Raw genomic sequence first — 19,276 nt, forward strand, 5'->3', positions numbered from 1 at the left:
TATTGTAGACAAGAGTAAGGAACATCCAAAATTGTTTTACAGGTTCATAAATGGTAAACTTAAAAGAGAGAGTCCATTGAAAGATTAAAAGGAGAGCAAGGGATAGTAGATGACCCTAAGAATATCGTGGAATTGCTAAATAATAGGTTTCAACAAGTATTTACTAAAGAAACAATGTTTGTAAAGCCTCAGAATGTAGAAGGAAATGTGCACATGGATGACATTAAGATACCTAAAAAGGAGTTATATAAAATGTTGGAGGAACTTAAAGATGATAAAGCGATGGGACCAGATGAAGTTTCAGGAAAATTATTGAAGGAATGTAGAGAAGAATTGATAGATCCATTATATGATATTATAAGGTGCTCATTAGAAACAGGGAAGTACCAGTAGAGTGGAAAAGAGCTGAAGTGGTGCCCATTTATAAGGGAGGCAGTAAGGAAGAGCCTCTTAACTATAGACCTGTGTCTTTAACAAGTGTGGTCGGTAAGATTTGTGAGAGGGTGATAAAGAAATATTGGATACGGTTCCTGGAGGATCATAAGTTATTATCGGATCATCAATTTGGCTTTAGGAAAGGGAGGTCATGTGTAACAAATCTACTGAGCTTTTATTCAAGAGTGGTTGACAAAATACAGAGAGAGAGGGATGGATGGACTGTGTATATTTGGATTTAAAAAAGCTTTTGACAAGGTACCTCACATGAGACTGCTATGGAAATTAGAGATTTATGGAGGACTGAAAGGAAAAGTGTTAAAGTGGATGGAAAACTACTTGAGATGGAGGGAGATGAGAACGGTAATAAGGGATGCAAAGTCGGACTGGTTGGTGGTGGAGAGTGGAGTCCCACAAGGTTCAGTGCTGGCACCAATACTTTTCCTTGTCTATATTAATGACATGCCAGAGGGAGTAAACAGTTATATTAATTTGTTTGCGGATGATGCGAAGTTGTGTAGGTGTGTGAAGAGTGAAGAAGATTGTGAAATTTTACAGGCAGATCTGGATAGGATTTGGGAGTGGAGCAAGAGGTGGGAGATGGAATTTAATCTGAGCAAAAGTCATGTGATGGAGATGGGGAAGAGTGGAAGACGGCCAAGAGGGTCATATAAGATGGGTGAAGAAGTAGTGTTGAAAAAGGTGGAAAAGGAAAAGGATTTGGGAGTGATAATACAAGACCATGGGCAGTTTGAGGCTCATATTGACAAGATGTTTGGAGAAACTTATAATTTGATTAGAAATATTGGATTAGCCTTTCATTATATGGATAAAGATATGATGAAGAAATTAATTAGTACGGTAATTAGACCAAGATTGGAATATGCTGGGGTGGTTTGGTCCCCTTATAAAAAGAAGCATATAAGGAAGTTGGAGAGATTGCAGAGAATGGCAACAAAAATGGTTCCGGAATTGGCAGAAATGACCTATGAGGAGAGATTAAAAGAAATGAATTTGCTTACCTTGGAACAAAGAAGAGAAAGAGAGATTTAATACAGGTTTATAAACTGTTGAACGGTTTGGATGAAGTGGATAATGAGCAAATGATGTTGAGAGAAGAAAATTTAAATAGAACTACGAGATCGCATAGTAAAAAGATAGCCAAGGGAATATGCTTGAAGGATGTGAAAAGAAATATAGTTTCCCACAGAGATGTGTGGAGGTGTGGAATAGTTTGAGTGAGGAGGTGGTGTCAGCGAGGAGTGTGCATAGTTTTAAAGGAAAGTTGGATGTGTGTAGATATGGAGGCGGGGCCACACGAGTATGATACCCAGGCCCTGTAAAATTACAACTAGGTGAATGCAACTAGGTGAATACAAAAGGGTTTTTTCTGAAAGTTTGAGAGAAAATGGACCAAAAACTAAGGCGCCGGAGTATTATTTATCATTTTTCATTTCGACTTTTTTCCACACTATCTAAATAATAATAATAATTATCATTATTATTATTAGAGAGAGAGAGAGAGAGAGAGAGAAAGCAAGAGCATGGTACAATAACGAGAGACAGGTAGACGCACGAGAGTTTTGAACTCACAGCCCTACTGGTAAGTCTTCTGAAACGCTGTTTCTGTGACGTCATCCACTCGCCTAGCCAGCTCTGATCGCGATAGTCTGCTACTCAATAAATCATGAATAATTAATATAAAACTTTTTTTCTTTTCATGATCCATTAGTTATGCAGTTGAAAATTAAATATGATACACATAAGTGATTGAATGTTGATGATATTTCATAGCGATAGACAAGATATTGTACGGATAAAGACATGTCAGATAGCCTAGTAGATGTGGCTCATAAACATTGTTAGTGGATTTTTCAAGCCATGTACAGTACATTATGCATAATTGCATAATGCACATTGATTTCCTCTGATTCTCTTCGCCTTCATGTACCTTCGTCGTCTTCCTCAGCACCTCACTGTTCTCTCTACATATAAAACTACAAGAGGCTAAAGGCTAATGCACGTATGAGTCTAAAGGCGATCCACACTATACAGGGACGGTCACGCTCTGTTTACAGTGCTGTCATATACTAAATGCATTTCGGTGGGGACCGTAAGCCATTGAAATGCATGTAATATGAATGGACCGTGAGTGCATACCGCTATTTAAACGTGGCAATCCATTCCTTTAGCTTGCATCGGCCCTAAACTATTCACACTTCATATAGGTACTTTATTCTTGAGTGTAAACCCATGGTACAATAACTAGAGACATCAAAAAGTTATTGTACCATGGTACAGTCAGTAGCCTGTAAGGCTGGCATAGCCTGTAAATTATGGACTAGGTCTAGGCTAATAGTAGAACTAATTTCGTTCATTAAGCATAAGCAGATTATACAATTTCTAATTAGGAGTGTTGAAACTGACCAGATTTAGCCAGTAAATCTAAGTTTCCTTACCTGTATTTTCTGCAGAAAGGCCACTTCCATTATCGTGTCCACGAAATGGCAGATTTTGATCAGGGACTGCCTCAGTTTTTAGATCCCTCCAACTCCTTGGAACTGGGGAACCTAATACCTCATATTTCAAATTGCGCTTAATTTGGGCGGAACTAAAATGTTGCTCACAAATCACGGCATTATTTACGTTTACTGTGTCAGCACGATAGCTTTTTTGGAGCCACTGTCTTGCGATGGTCTTGTTCTTGCGGAATTTATAATATTTAAAATTACTAGACTTGGCAGGCGTGCATCCATACACTGCACAAGGTCTAGCTTTGCCCATACTAACAATAAGAAATTAATATTAAGGCACATGAAACATACAATCCAAGATCAAATTCTGCCACACGTGTACACTCACTCGAAGATTTGGAGTTGTTTACACGACCGGATGACGTCACTGAGTCAGCTGGTGGTTCCAATAATGTTCTCGTGCGTCTACCTATCAAAAAGTTATTGTACCATGAGAGAGAGAGAGAGAGAGAGAGAGAGAGAGAGAGAGAGAGAGAGAGAGAGTGGGTGGTGGGGCGGTACTTAATCTGATAATTGGGAGTCGAACTGGCAACGTCGCACTCATGGGAATTCCAGAATGTGCCCTGCCCTGAACGGACTTCATAGAGTGGACGCACTCAAGATGTATTAGACTAATAGTCTAATTAGTCTAATACATCTTGGGACGCACTATAGCTACCTTCAACTCACAATTACTTTTAGCTTTCTTGTTAACCTCTTAACTCTTCTAACTAATTCATAATATTGTCCTTAAAACTTTATCTGCTTTTAATCTCCTATATATACTTCTCTTCAGTCATATGTGGTATTTTAATGTACATTTATCATCTACTTAGGGTCAATATATCATTCTTCTGTGATCCTATCTTCTACAGCAGTGGTCCCTGATCTGTGGTACGCATACCACTATAGTAAAACTAAATTGTACTGACCCGTGTTGTTTGCCATGCTGCCAGATTTCAAACCAAAACATTCAGCCTATACTACTCATGGTTCTTTAATCACAGTATTATCAACAAACGGCGTTCTGAGAATATTCTGACTATTTCATTAAATAGCAGGTGATACAAATAAGTGTTATATACCAAATCAAATGAAGGTATTTCATGAACATGTATGACGATGTGGCATGTCAGCACGGGCGACGTGCCAGTCGACCCGAGGCACGGCACCCTGAAGAGACTTTTCAGGGGCCGTGCCCAAGGCGGGATTTCCCCTGGGGGAAGGGGGAGGAGTCCGGTCACCACGCAGGTGCAAATCGACTCACTTCTCATTTGGTCGCCAGTATGGAAGGATACACTGACGCATCCTCGTCTGTGTGTTGTACAGCCAAACCAAGAAGTTTATCTACAGAATTAATAAATAAAGCTTGTAAGGACCACTTTTACCAATAAATTAAGCGAGGAAGAGGACAGCAGATGCAGCTGGTATATCTGAAGGCACAGTGAAGAGGATTTGTCCCAGTGCAAACAAGATATACACCACAGCATCACAACCTTATCAGTGTTTCTTTTCCCCACTCATTATATTACACTGCATGGGTATCTCGAGAGGACATAATAGTAAATATTTGGTAAATTATCAGCCTCATTTTCACTTTTACAACCAGCACCTTAATTATATTTAATCTACCTATGGCATCTTCATGTCTTGTCCATCACTTATATTTTTTTTAGCGAAGTCATGCATTAAAATAAATAAAGAACAGTTATTTCGTTTTCCTTGAAGTAATGAGAGATATGGCAGTCGCACGGATTATAGGCCTAGCCCTACGGGTCAGTACAATTTAATTTTATTATAGTGGTAAGAGAAGACCTTCGAGGTGGTACATGAGCACTTTTGGGATCATATATAATTTTTAGTTAAATTTGATTCATTTTAGTGAAAACAATTGCTTTACCGAAGATAATCTGGCATCGATCAGCTGGTGAAGAAACAAATTTAATATACCTCGCATTAAATTGAGTTGTGTCCCTTGTTGTTAATTCATTTAATTGTGTGTTCTACTTTTTAATAAATTTATATTTCCTGGAATTGAGCTTTTCTGGGACCAGGTGGTATGCAAGGGCTACACGGGACTCCCCTCCAGGTGGTACTCGCTCAGGAAAAGTTTGGGAACCATTGTTCTAAAGTTTTTGTAATACACACACACTCATCTTCGTTGAGCTAGTTATTTTCCAGATTTAATTATTTGATCTTTCCTCGTTCCTAACAAGCCACTTTCACTTTCTCCGGACTTAAAATAAAAAAAATTTTAAAAAGCGCTGGAATTTATTTACTTTATTACTTCATTTGATCTCGTTCATTGGACATCGTTAGTTTAGGAGAAAAGTCCGGAACCTTCACCATGTCTACATCATGTGCTCCAAAGAAACAATAGCATTTCCTGCAGCTTGGGACGCCTTCTTAGAAATTGAACAGCTGCTTCCTAGCTAAGGAATAAAGGATGAAAAGGAATACCAAGATCATTTACAAAATATTACAACACCAACAAAATCAGATCCTTCGTTAGCTGTTTAGTAATTATATAAAGAGGGGAGAGGAATACAGATGAAAAGAGAGGTAAAGAAAATAAGAAAATAATAAGTGGGACGGGTATAGGAAGAGGCTAGGAGAAAGAAAGGATGAGGAAGGTGAAGGTGAACTTGTAGCAATTCTTGGAAGGAGTGAGAGTATGGAACTCGTATTTCGTAATTCGACTTTCCCACCTTAGTTCTTATATAAAGTTAAAGGCAGAGTGCATGTACGTTCGTTCGTCTATCAGTTGTTCATTTAACCAGTGGTTCTCAAAATTTTGTGCACTTCCTAGTATTCGGCGCAACCCCCAATAAGATCCCCTTAATCAATATTGTTAAAATCTTCCCATCTGATGTAGGTGAAACTCTCTCTCTCTCTCTCTCTCTCTCTCTCTCTCTCTCTCTCTCTCCGCTAAAATGCAAATGAATTCATCCTTTTCAAATTTAATTTTATCCATTCCTGTTGATATTGATAAATTAAAAGTATCCTTTTGTTAAAGGTATATAAAGTTATGCCGCGGAACCCTTACAACATCACAATAACATCCTAGGGTTCCGCTAAACAATTTGAGAACCACTGTTACAGATCATTCTCTCTCTCTCTCTCTCTCTCTCTCTCTCTCTCTCTCTCTCTCCTGTTAGCAAGGAACAAATATATCACCATAAATATGAACATAATTTAAAAGAAAAACGATACAGTTTTCAGAGTATGATGGTTAGTTTTTTTTTTTTTTTTATGGTAGTCGTGATGTTTGTGGCGGTGACAGCCATGTGAGATGGTGTCTCAGTGCCGGAAACCCTGCAGGTTTGCGCCGAAAGGGAGAAAGTCTTCTTTAAAGATTTCTATTTTCTCTTTCGAAATACCATGTACATAAAGAATTATCCTCTCCCCCCTCTCTCTCTCTCTCTCTGATAAGTCAAAGAGAGTGAAGAATAATTGTGACAATGTAAGAACATATCATTATGATGTCACAGGTGAAAGTCAGTCCGGGGAATACCAACCACAACATCCTTTCCTCCCACCCTGGATCATCTCTTGGGAGTGTGGGAAAACGCCCTGTCCAGACCTCAAGGTAATTTTTCCATAGTTGTACCAGTCATACAATTGACACCAGCAATTTGTGACTGCTATTATCTTTCTTTGCTTAAGGACAGTCTCAACGCAACAACTAATCAGTAAGCAATACGATAACAGCTCTATTTTTCTCATCATATATTCACCAGTGGGCCACCAATGAGGTAGCAAAGGCCCGCGTCACAGGCCCCCCCCTCAAGGAGGGTGACGAATCTATCAGACAGAAAGAGTCTCACCATATACATATGTATATTTTTTGGCTATTGCCCTCACAATCTTTGTCTACATATATGACCCATTACTAATTATAATCTACCCAATTCACAATACCGTTATCATGGATCACTTAACACTCTTACATTGAACAGATATCACCATTGTCTGATGTGACATCGAAACTACTGCAACACAAGAGTTCATCTACGAAATACAGTCGTCTTTAGAGTGTTTGTGCGGGAGAAGGGAGGAGCGGTGGAAGCGGGCCATTGGTGGAGGGGCGGGGGGATATCTGGTGAAAGCTCACTCGTCCCCGTCCCATCTTCCGCCTCTCTCTCTCCAGTTCCTCTTTGAAGTCGGTATCGTTCAGTGCTTTTCAGTATTGTTACTAGAATTCTTTCCACACTCTTAACCACCCTCTAGAACTCTGCCATACCTTACTAACACTTTCCTACCGGCCTTAGCTAACGATCCTTACCATTTTATACAATTGTTCACAATTTTTTCTTCAACATAACTAATACCTGACTGTCATGAAGCTTTCTCATCATCATTCTATTTCATGTCCCATAAGCTATCTAAGCTGAATCCATCTCTTCAATCAATCTTCACTGGCATCCATCATCTGAGTATTCAAGGTTTTAAAAGTTAGTTTTTATACTTCTAACTACACTGCATAAAAAAAAAAAAAAAAACTCGTCGCATTTTACCTAGTGCAGTCAGTCAGTCAGTTTCTTCACTTAAACTTGTATTTTCTACTACTTCGTTCGTGTTTCACTTTCTCATCTCAGATAATGCTCCCTTCTTCACTTGTCCTTACTAACAATTTTGGTATTCACTACTACCACATAATCCATTATTTGTAATGGAATAAGAGACAACACCATAAACCAGGAAAAACATATCACCGGAGAAGCCACAGTGTAAATCAAGTAAGTCTTCACCACTCATATCATACACAATGCAAAAGAATAAACAGTCAACAAGTAGGTAGTAATGAAAATAGATTTTTTTTTTTCAGCCCCATTAGTTCCTAATAAGCTATAACCATTATTTAAACAAAGATGTGTAGTTTGAGACCTAAGTACTCGTAAGTAAACAGTCAACAAAAAGGAAAAGGTGACAGATGGGGAAAGATAAGTTTGGCCAGGCAAGGAAGCAAGGTACAAATTCGGTATCCTAGCTATAGCAATAATTGCAGTGTGACTCTGTCAGAATCAAACAAAAAAAAACAAAAACAAACAAAACAAAACAGTCATGATGAAAATCAGACAGCATGGATCAGTTCAGCCTATTAGAAATAAAACCGAGTCAGGAGCACCGCTGTGGAATATATATATATATATATATATATATATATATATATATATATATATATATATATATTTTTTTTTTTTTTTTTTTCTAGCTTTTACGTCCGGGACGGTACCTCCTGACAGAGGAGTCAGCAGGAGGACTTTGCTTTTGGGATATGGGAACCCTTACCTCGAATGGATGCCCTTTCCAACCTCGGACAGTGAATTGCAATCCGTGCGGTTAAGAACTCTTACCAAAGCGCACTGTACCACGGGACTCTCTCTCTCTCTCTCTCTCTCTCTCTCTCTCTCTCTCTCTCTCTCTCTATATATATATATATATATATATATATATATATATATATATATACACACACACACACACACAACTGTGTGTGTGTGTGTGTGTGTGTGTGTGTGTGCACGTGTGGGTGGGTAAGGAGGTCCGTGTAGTGACGTGCTGGGTGAAAGTGAATCCGGCTTCGGTCAATAGCACAGAAGGGGAAGTATACTGTGATAATAAAAAAAAAAATAAGGGAGAGTTGAAGATGAAAGAGATAGAGAAAATGAATAAACATACATGAAAATATAGTGAACAATGAGGCAAAAATGTTGTCTCTTGTTAAAGGATCCAGCAACTGCAAATAATCAGTGACCACGACACCGACTCGTAGCATTCCTTTTAAGTTCTCATGCTAATCAGTCAAAAGAATGAATGACGTCAAAGGAGGGGCTTCTCTATCTTTTGATGACCAGAGAAGAAACAGAAAATGGTACAAATTGCAGACTGGTAGAAGAAAAAGAGAAAAAAGAAAAAAATACACTCGATTGCCTTACCATTTAGCTTTGTCAGCATGCTAACTTTATTAGTTTTGGTCATTTGATACCTTAGGACACACTAAAATCTTTAGATTTGATGTTTGAAAATAAGATTAATCTGAATATTTTTTGTGTGGGGGGTGGGGAGGGAGATAGAAATATCAATATAACAACTCCCAAAATCTGGTCGAACACTGAAAAATATTGCCACTCAGTGTCTCCATCTGGTGTCACAACCGGGCATCCGCGGTGACGTTGATTGGAAAACTCCATTGAAAACTTTATGAGGCAACAAGTTTCGGACACCGGTCTCCAACACTTGCTGGCTCGTGTGAAAGGGGACCTTTTTTTTTTATGAAAGAGGTGAGGACTGACCAAGGGCAATATAAAAATAAAGAAAAAAGGCCTTCTCAGTGGCCATTCTCCTTAGAGTGATAGCTTCATAGCTAGCCAAAAGACAGAAAAAAATGTCTTGAAACCTCCCTCTTGAATTAAATCAAGCCATAGGAAGTTGGAAATACAAACACAAACAGAGAGTTCCAGCGTTTACCAGAGAAAGGAGCTGTGTGAGTGGAACCCCCCAAACAAATGAAAAGTACTCCATACATGGGCTAAGGATGGCTTTGTACAGAGCAGTTGGGGAGTGAGAAAAACTGGCAGAGACGCCTCAGAGCGCCTAATTTCATAGAAGCTGTTTTAGCAAGAGTTGAGATATGAAATTTCCAGTTTAGATTATTAGTTAAGGGCAGGCCGAGGGTATTCAGTATAGAAGAGAGGCACAGTTGAGTGTCGTTGAAGAAGACGGAATAGTTGTCTGGAAGGTTATGTTCATTTGATGGTTGGAGGAACTGAGTTTTTGAACCATTGAATCCTAATAAGTTTTCTCTGTTTCAACCATAAATCTTAGAAAGATCAGAAGTCAGGCGTTCTGAGGCGTCCCTACATCATCTGTTGACTTCCTGTAGGGTTGGTCGTTTCTGAAAAGACGTGGAAAGATGTAGGGTGATATCATCAGCATAGGAGTGAATTGGGCAAGAAGTTTGGTTAAGATGGTCATTAATGAATAATAGGAAGAGAGTGGGTGATTGGAGATAACCCTGAGGAACACCACTGTTAACAAATTTAGAAGAGCAGTGGCCGTCTACCACGACTGCTATAGAACATTCGGAGAGAAAACTTGAGATAAAGTTGCAGAAAAAATTGGGTAGAAGTCGTAGGAGGGTAATTTTGAGATTAAAGCTTTGTGCCAGACTCTATCAAAACCTTATGATATGTCTAATGCGACAACAAAAGTTTCACCAAAATCTTTAAAAGAGGTGACCTAGAATTAGTAAGGAAAGCCAGATCACCAGTAGAGTGAGCCTGAGGGAAGCCATACTTACAATCAGATAGAGAATTCTGAAGAGACAGATGTTTGAGAATCTTCCAATTGAGGATAGATTAAAAAAAACTTTAGACAAGCAAGAGATTAATTTTATAGGGCAGTAGTTTGAGGGATTAGACCAGTCACCCTTTTTTAAGAACAGGTTGAATGTAGGCAAACTTTCAACAAGAAGGAAAGGTAGAAGTCGATAGACAAAGTTGAAAGAGTTTGGCCAGGCAAGGTGCAAGCACGGAGGCAAAGTTTTTGAGAACGATAAAAGAGACCCCATGAGGCCCATAAGCCTTCCAAGGGTTTAGACCAGCAGTGTGTGTGTGTGTGTGTGTGTGTGTGTGTGTGTTGGAAAGACACTCAGGGGGAAAAGAGGATTTACAGGTTTAACCAGAGGTAAGAAAATAATTATGTTCCATATAATTACATAGAATTTAGATGTTGGTACGTTTTGTTAAGATTTTCTACGTTTTCTTCATGTAGTCTGGTACCTACGATCAGCAAAATCAGTCTGGCAACCCCGCAGGCAGGCTACTCAGGCTGCTTTTCCGTGCATGGTGCCTCTCTCTGGTAAACTCCAGTACTGCACATTGCACTCAGACTACTATTTTCCTCAGACCCCAGATCAGATCAAGGGTTCTTGGGAAAACATTCGGGCTTGACCCCAAGTAGCCGCCCCGTAGATACGCCCATGCAGACACTATCACCTCTGCTATGCATTCAACGTTCCTGACACGGAAAGAGTAATCATTCCGTGGAAAAGTAGCATATTACCTCCTCAGATCCCCCAAATGGCAAAGGCAAAATGCTAGAAGCATCTCTGCCTTGGAGAAATCTTGAGGAGGGATTGGATAAATAGGACAGGATACTGATATAAAATTGTGATAGGAAGAGACCAACAGAGAAGAGAGGGTAACAGCATAATCAGAAGGATTAGAGGTAAGAAAGAGGTCAAGAATGTTGGGTATATTTCCAAGATGGTCAGGAATACAAGTACGGTGTTGCATCCGTCGCTCTAGGTCATGGAGGATAGCAAATTTTAAGGCTAGTTCACCAAGATGGTCAGTGAGGGGAAAGGAAAGCCAAAGCCAGTGGTGAACATTGAAATCTCCAAGGATGGAGGTCTCTGCAAAAGGATAGAGGGACAGAATATGCTCCACATTAGAAGCTAAATAGTCAAAGAATTTACAATAGTCAGAGGAGTACATAGACAGCACATATAAATTTAGTTAGAAAGTGACTTTTGAGTCAAAGCCAGATGGTGAAAAACTTGGAAGATTCAAGAGCATGGGCACAAGAGAAAGTCAAGTTGTTGTGGAACATACAGCTTTGGAATAAAAATAAGGATAGAGAATGTAGGAGGGAACCGAAAACGGGTTACTCTCAGTTGCCTCAGACACCTGTGTTTTAGTGAGGAAAAGAAGCTGGGGTTTAGAAGAGGAGAGGTGATGTTCTACAGATTGAAAATTATATCTAAGCCAGTGACTGTTGCAGAAGTTAATGAAAAAAAAAATTGAAGGAGGTGTCAAAACATTTTGTGATGTAATGAAGAGAGCAGTCCAACTTGGGGACATTTATGGTCCCCTCCCCAGAAGGGGACTCCAAGGCTGGGTTGGGAATTGCCACTTTTAATTTCACGTGAAGGGTGTGTGCTGTAAGTAGCTACTTGTAGTTTTGTGTTAAGAGGAGAGTTGTCTTTAGAGGGCAGGCTGTGACTGCCCCTGTGAGTTGTGAGACACAAAGGGATATGTTTAGCAAGTTCACAGTTAGCTTTGATGGTAAATTCACAGCACCCTCTGAACTGATCCAGCCCAGAATTGGGCAGACTAAGACCGGTCCAGATTAGAACTAGTACTATTCACTGGGAGTAAATTACCATTTTTTGATAGGTGTCTACTACCTTCTTCATCAGAACCAGAACTGCAAAATCAGAGTAAAATTTTTACGCTTCCCTCTCTTCACCTACTCATATTCTCCTCTCCCTCCCACAGTTCTACCATCTCTCCTGTATAATACACAGCTAAGGAACACAATGATGTAGGAATACAATAAATAAATAGTGATTTTCTTCCATGAGAGAGAGAGAGAGAGAGAGAGAGAGAGAGAGAGAGAGAGAGAGAGAGAGAGAGAGGTGTATTTACCTATTTGTGTATTACAGGGCCCGAGCTAAGCTCTCTGTGTCCTGTCTCTTTGTCCATTCCTGTCATATCTCTCTTTCATCTGATTGACACACACCGCATCAACGACATGACTGTTCAGTTTATTCCACTTATCAATGCTACGATGCGGGAAACTGTATTTTCTCACGTCATTTAGACAGATGTCCTTTATTAGCTTTTTTCCATGTCCTCGGATATGATTACTTGTGGTCACCTTTATCAACTCTCTATCCAGTATGTCAATCTTGTTCACCAATTTATACATAGTTATCATGTCTCCTCTTGTTCTTCTCTCTTCTAATGTGGTCAGCCCCAGCTTCCTCAGTCTTTCCTCATAGTCTAACTCCCTGAGTCCTGGTACCATCCTTGTTGCCAGCCTTTGTACCCTTTCTACCTTCTTCACATTTTTCTTCATATGCGGTGACCAGACACATGCTGCATATTCTAGCTGGGGTCTTATTAAGGTACATAATATCTTCTTCATCATTCCTTCATCTAGGTAGTGGAATGCAAGGCCAATATTTTGAAGCATGTTGTATGTTTTCAAAAAAATCTTGTTAATGTGTTTCTCCGGTGACAAAGTGTTTTGCACGGTTACTCCTAAGTCTTTCTCCTCATTGGTCTCTTTAATTTTCTCATCACCCAGCCTGTAATCCCAGTTTGGTCTGTATCTACTTCTTCCCATTTTCATAACATGGGTCTTGTCTATATTAAATTCCATCTGCCACTCTTTACTCCACTCATATATTTTATCAAGATCTTCCTGTAACTTGTTACAATCTTCCACATTCTTTACTCTCCTCATAATTTTAGTATCGTCCGCAAACATGTTCATATAACTGTCAATTCCTACTGGCATATCATTAACATAAATAAAAACATGATGGGACCCAGCACTGACCCTTGTGGAACTCCACTGGTTACCTTCTTCCACTCGGACTTCCTTCCTCTCACCACTGTTCTCATTTCTCTTCCCATTAAGTAATTTTCCATCCATTTTGCTAGTTTATCATTTACTCCTCCAGTCATCTTTAGTTTCCACATCAGTCTATTGTGTGGTACTTTATCAAAGGCCTTTCTCAAGTCCAGGTAGATAGCATCCACCCATCCCTCTCTATGTTGTAGTATGTCAGTCACTCTTGAATAAAAACATAATAAATTGGATACACACGATCTTCCTTTTCTGAAACCAAACTGTCTTTCACTCAGAATGTTTTCACTTTCTAGATACTCACTCCACTTAGCTTTAATTACTTCTTCACATACCTTGCACAATATACTAGTCAACGATACTGGTCTATAATTTAGCGGTTCCATTCTACTACCATTCTTATATATAGGCACAATGTCAGCTCTTTTCCACTCTTTCGGGACTAATCCTGTTCGTATGGAGGTTTCCACAATATCAAATATGGGGTTCAACAATTGATCCTTACATTCATTTAGCAACCTCCCAGATATGCCATCAGGCCCCATTGATTTATTAATATCCAGATTGCTTATAATTTTCCTTACATCTTCCTTAGTAACCATGATGTCCTGCATTTGCTTTATTTCCGTAGGCCTTCCTCCCATAAAATGCTCCTCCTTTGTAAACACTTTGCAAAAGTTGTCGTTCAAAATTTCAGCTATCTCCAGCATCTTCATATACTTCTTCCCTGTTTTTACCTTTTCTATTGCCTCCCTTTTATTTAGTTTTCCATTTATGAATTTGTAAAACATTTTGGGTCACTATCACAGTTTTCCACCACCCTCTGTTCATATTCCTTCTGTGCTGTTCTTCTTACTTCAACATATCTACTCCTTGCTGTTTTGTAGCTTCCCTTGATAATACATCACTGTTTTTCTGAAGTTTCTTCCATGCCTTTTCTTTGTTCTTTTTTGTTTCTTCACAATTTCTATTAAACCACTGTTTATCATTTAAAGTCCCCTTTCTGTAATATGGCACAAACTTTTCACAGCAGAGTTATACAAATCCATAAATTTATCGTATTTCAATTGCATATCTCTTTCCTGGTATACCACGAACCAGTCAATTTCATTAAAGAACTCCCTTATATGGTTATAATTTGCCCTAGTATAATTTAATTTTTCCTCCTTGTGTTCCACAATCTTATTCGTGCTTAATTCTGTATCCAGCTCAAAGCTTAGGACATCATGATCGCTTTTCCCCAAGGGACTTTCATGTTCAATTTCCTCTTTTAGAGAGATTCCCCTGGTAAATACCAAATCCAACCTTGCTGCAACATCTTGTCCCCTGCACCTTGTTGGTGATCTCACCCACTGTGTCATCAAGTTATTTGTTGCTACCTTTAACAATTCTTCTGCCCACTCACCACCATTCACCACTTCGTAGTCTTCCCACACTATTTCTTTGCAATTAAAGTCTCCAACTATCATCACTCTATCCTTTCTGATGAGTTCTTGCTTCATTCTGTCTAGAGTATTTCTCATCACCATTTGGTACTGTTCATATTCCCAAGCACTGGTTCTGGGTGGTATGTATACTGTTATAATATTAATGTCCCTCTTGCCATCTGTTATAAGCATACTTATCACTTCCTCATTTCTCTTACTATAATTCACCTCCTTCACTATCAGATCTTCCTTAGTAAAAACCATTATACCACCACCTCCTTTATTTTTTCTATCATTTCTCCATACTTTGTAGTGTTTTACAACAAACCAGTCTAGCTTTATTTCAGGCCTTAGCTTTGTTTCCACTACACACATTATGTCTGGTTCGTTATTTCTTAGGTAATCCATACATTCTAGCCTCTTAGACAAAAATCCATCTATGTTCGTGCAAGTCACTTTTATTCCATTCCTAGTCTCATTCTTCCATGTAATGCCTATTCCGTCTGTTTTATTCACCACTTCTTTAGCCTCCCATTTCTCATCCTCCAAAAAAAAAATTGATCTTTTCCTCCTCTGTTCTTTCGTCATTCCTCTCTTTCACTTCAGATACTAGCTCCTTCATTTTCATTCTCTCATCTTGTGACATATTTCTTCTTATGCAAATTGTTTTGGTTTCCTCAGTCCTTAAGCTTCCAAGCCCTCCTCAACAAGGCCTCTGCTGCCACCTGAGACTTTAATTTCAATTTTAATGGTCTATTCTTGCCTTCCTCAAAAGCTCCCAATCTCACACTTTCTTCTACCTCAGCATATAGGTCTTCTTCTTCCACAGAGATCTTGTGTGTGTGTATTTACCTAATTGTATTTACCTAATTGTAACATACGGGAAAAGAGCTATGCTCGTGTTGTCCCGCCTCCATATCTATTAATGTCCAGCTTTTTCTTAAAATCATGAATATTCCTTCTGACCACTTCCACGTCTAAACTATTCCATGCTTCCACCCTTCTATGAGGGAAGCTATATTTTTCACATCTCTCCTATAAGTGGCCATTTTAGTTTTTCCCATGCCCTCTCGACATTCTTTCATTCCACATACACAGATCTTCCCTATCCATTTTTCCATGCCAATCATCACTCTGTATATTGCTATCAGGTCTCCCTTTCTCTTCTGTTTTCCAGGGTCGGAAGTTGCATTCTTTTCAGTCTGTCTTCATAAGTCAAATCTCTTAAGTCAGGCACCATTTTTGTTGCAGCCCTCTGTACTTTCTCTAGTTTCCTTATGTGTTTCTTTAAGTTCGAGCCCACTGTATTGTTGCATATTCAAGCCTCGGTCTTATCATTGCAGTAATTATTTTCTTCATCATTTCTTCATCTAAATATCTAACGCCACTCTTATGTTCCTCAATAAGTTCAATACTTCTCCAATTATTTTGTTTATATGTCTCTCTGGCGATAGGTCATTGGTAATTGTCACCCCAAGGTCTTTTCTTCATGACTGGTTTTTATGTCTTTATTTCCTATCTTGTATGTGTGTGTGTGTGTGTGTGTGTGTGTGTGTGTGTGTGTGTGTGTGTGTGTTTGTGTGTGTGTGTGTGTGTGTGTGTGTGTGTGTGTATTCACCTAGTTGTATTCACCTAGTTGTAATTTTACAGGGCCTGGGTATCATACTCGTGTGGCCCCGTCTCCATATCTACACACATCCAACTTTCCTTTAAAACTATGCACACTCCTTGCTGACACCACCTCCTCACTCAAACCATTCCACACCTCCACACATCTTTGTGGGAAACTATATTTTTTCACATCCTTCAAGCATATTCCCTTGGCTATCTTTTTACTATGCGATCTTGTAGTTCTACTTAAGTTTTCCTCTCTCAACATCATTTGCTCATTATCCACTTCATCCAGTCCATTCAACAGTTTATAAACCTGTATTAAATCTCCTCTTTCTCTTCTTTGTTCCAAGGTAGGCAAATTCATTTCTTTTAATCTCTCCTCATAGGTCATTTCTGCCAATTCCAGAACCATTTTTGTTGCCATTCTCTGCAATCTCTCCAACTTCCTTATATGCTTCTTTTATAAGGGGACCAAACCACTCCAGCATATTCCAATCTTGGTCTAATTACCATACTAATTAATTTCTTCATCATATCTTTATCCATATAATGGAAGGTTAATCCAATATTTTTTATCAAATTATACGTTTCTCCAAACATCTTATCAATATGAGCCTCAAACTGCCCATGGTCTTGTATTATCACTCCCAAATCCTTTTCCTTTTCCACCTTTTTCAACACTACTTCTTCACCCGTCTTATATGACCCTCTTGGCCGTCTTCCACTCTTTCCCATCTCCATCACATGACTTTTGCTCAGATTAAATTCCATTTGCCACCTCTTGCTCCACTCCCAAATCTTATCCAGGTCTGCCTGTAAAATTTCAATCTTCACTCTTCACACACCATCAAAACACAGAGAGTCTGCACCTTTACTTCCGTGCCTAAAGGTGATATGCAATGATGCTACGATACAAGGATATGCGACTAGTGTGGATGTGCCTTAAAATTTTTTCCCTCGGTCCAGTACCTCACTTCCGCTACCGTACTTAAAACTATTAAAGCGCGCCTGAAAAATCTAGTCTGCACCATAAAAAATAAAACAAAATACAAGGCAATAATACATCAGAGCTCCATATATATATATATATATATATATATATATATATATATATATATATATATATATATATATATATATATATATATATATATGATGAAATAGGGATTATGTCTGAATGTAATCATTGTAATGTATGTATGGTTAACAGTAACTGGAAGTCTTTGTAACTTATTATTATTATCATTACTATTATTTTTATTATCAATTATTATTATTATTATTATTATTATTATTATTATTATTATTATTTTTACATGTATGTACGCTCTCCACCACCTTAAGTTCAGTAACTACTTATACACTCATATAATTACCATATCTCAACACACACACAGCACAGAAACTTCCAGTTTGTCTCATTCAAAAGAAGAAAAGACATGGGGATATAGAAAGATATGTTGCTGATTCAGTTTACTATCTATCACAGATGGCAGTTTTAAACGATTCACAAGTTGAAAATTACAATAGAATTACAAGTGAGTTAACCAGACGTTCACATACACTTTGGACTTTTTTTTTGACATGTTCATTAAACATAGTCTATAAGTCCTGCTCCTCCTTCTCCTTGTGCTGCTGCTGCACCTCCTTGTAGTCCAGAAGGTCCATGTTGCCCCTCACAAACACCAGCTATTTGAAATTTACGTTACTGAGGCTGGATCTCTTCACCTGCATGGTGTCTCCTGCAGAGCTGAACAGCCTCTCCACAGCAGCAGAGCTAGGGAGAGGGGTGTTGTACCTCTTGAAGAGGTCTAGCCAGGCATACCTGTAGCAGGCAGGGAATTTTGCTTAGAACTGAATGAGTGACATCACTCAAGTGGTGGAAAAATATGCCTGGTAGCACAGACTACCAAAAACTGTTGAAAGTAATGCTACGGAATCCAGACTGTTTGTTGTCTTTATTTATTTATTTTTTTTTCTATCCTTAAAAATCTTGGGTGTGGAAGTACCGACTCAAAATTTCGCCTTCCTGCACCTGTCTCAGGTGCGGAGGTATGAATTTAAAATGTCATCTTTCTATACCTGTTACTTCTGCACTTTTGAAAATTCCTCCACTCCCATCTTTGTGCTTTTATCTCCAGAGGCATACCTTTTTTTTGACTGCTCTGACCTGACTCCACAACTCTCCCTCACTCACTCACTGTCCTTCACCGTGAACTGATGGATGTCCTATAGTTGGTGCCTTACTTCTTAATATCTTGTTCATTGAATGATAGAACTTAAGAGAACTGAGCTGTAGTCAGTGTGAAATACTATCTAAATTTCCCTCATCTATTTCTAACTCTTAAGTAAGATGATGATATTCACCACATTCCAGTCGTTTCATATTTGCTTGATATACCCAATTCCTTTTCTTCTTATTACTAAAAGCTGAAGATAACATTAATAACTCCTCTACCTCCACCTCCTTCTCCTCTGCTTCAAGAACTATCGTCAACCAGCCTCCACCCAGTGTGAACATACCTATAGCAACCAAATCAGCCTGACTTTCGTGCATCATGTGCATCGTCTCTGGTGTGAAATAGCCTTTACGATGATTACAATAATTTTGTCTAATGAAATCATAATCAACTCCCAATGTTGCACCTACTTCTGAAAGAGTCATAATTTTCAGATATTTACCATGCTGTGTACAGTGTTCATATCCTGAGTATATATGCATTATGAGAAACAATGCATTTGAAGAACTGTTTTGCAGGAGCATCACATATAATTCAATTGATTTTAATAAAATAAATTCACTCTCTTGAAACATGTACCCATTCTGAATCTTCTGTAAATCTGTAATGAATTTCTTCAAATAAATCTCGAGTATTTTTTGGTTTACATTCTCCATAAAAATAC

At 38.7% G+C, this 19,276-nt stretch overlaps 1 protein-coding gene across 1 annotated transcript in view; it reads left to right on the forward strand.

Annotated features, from left to right (window-relative positions):
• Nucleotides 1-6,449: 6,449 nt before the first annotated feature.
• LOC123511126 overlaps nt 6,450-19,276 on the forward strand; it is a 115,220-nt gene continuing 102,393 nt past the window's right edge. Inside the window, exons 1-2 of the mRNA XM_045266748.1 lie at nt 6,450-6,537; nt 6,908-7,687. The gene's annotated coding sequence lies outside the window, so the exon portion shown is untranslated. The remainder of the gene's footprint in view (nt 6,538-6,907; nt 7,688-19,276) is intronic.

The sequence above is a fragment of the Portunus trituberculatus genome, chromosome 31 (genome assembly GCF_017591435.1).
Source record: "Portunus trituberculatus isolate SZX2019 chromosome 31, ASM1759143v1, whole genome shotgun sequence".
NCBI classification, from domain to species: Eukaryota; Metazoa; Arthropoda; class Malacostraca; order Decapoda; family Portunidae; genus Portunus; species Portunus trituberculatus.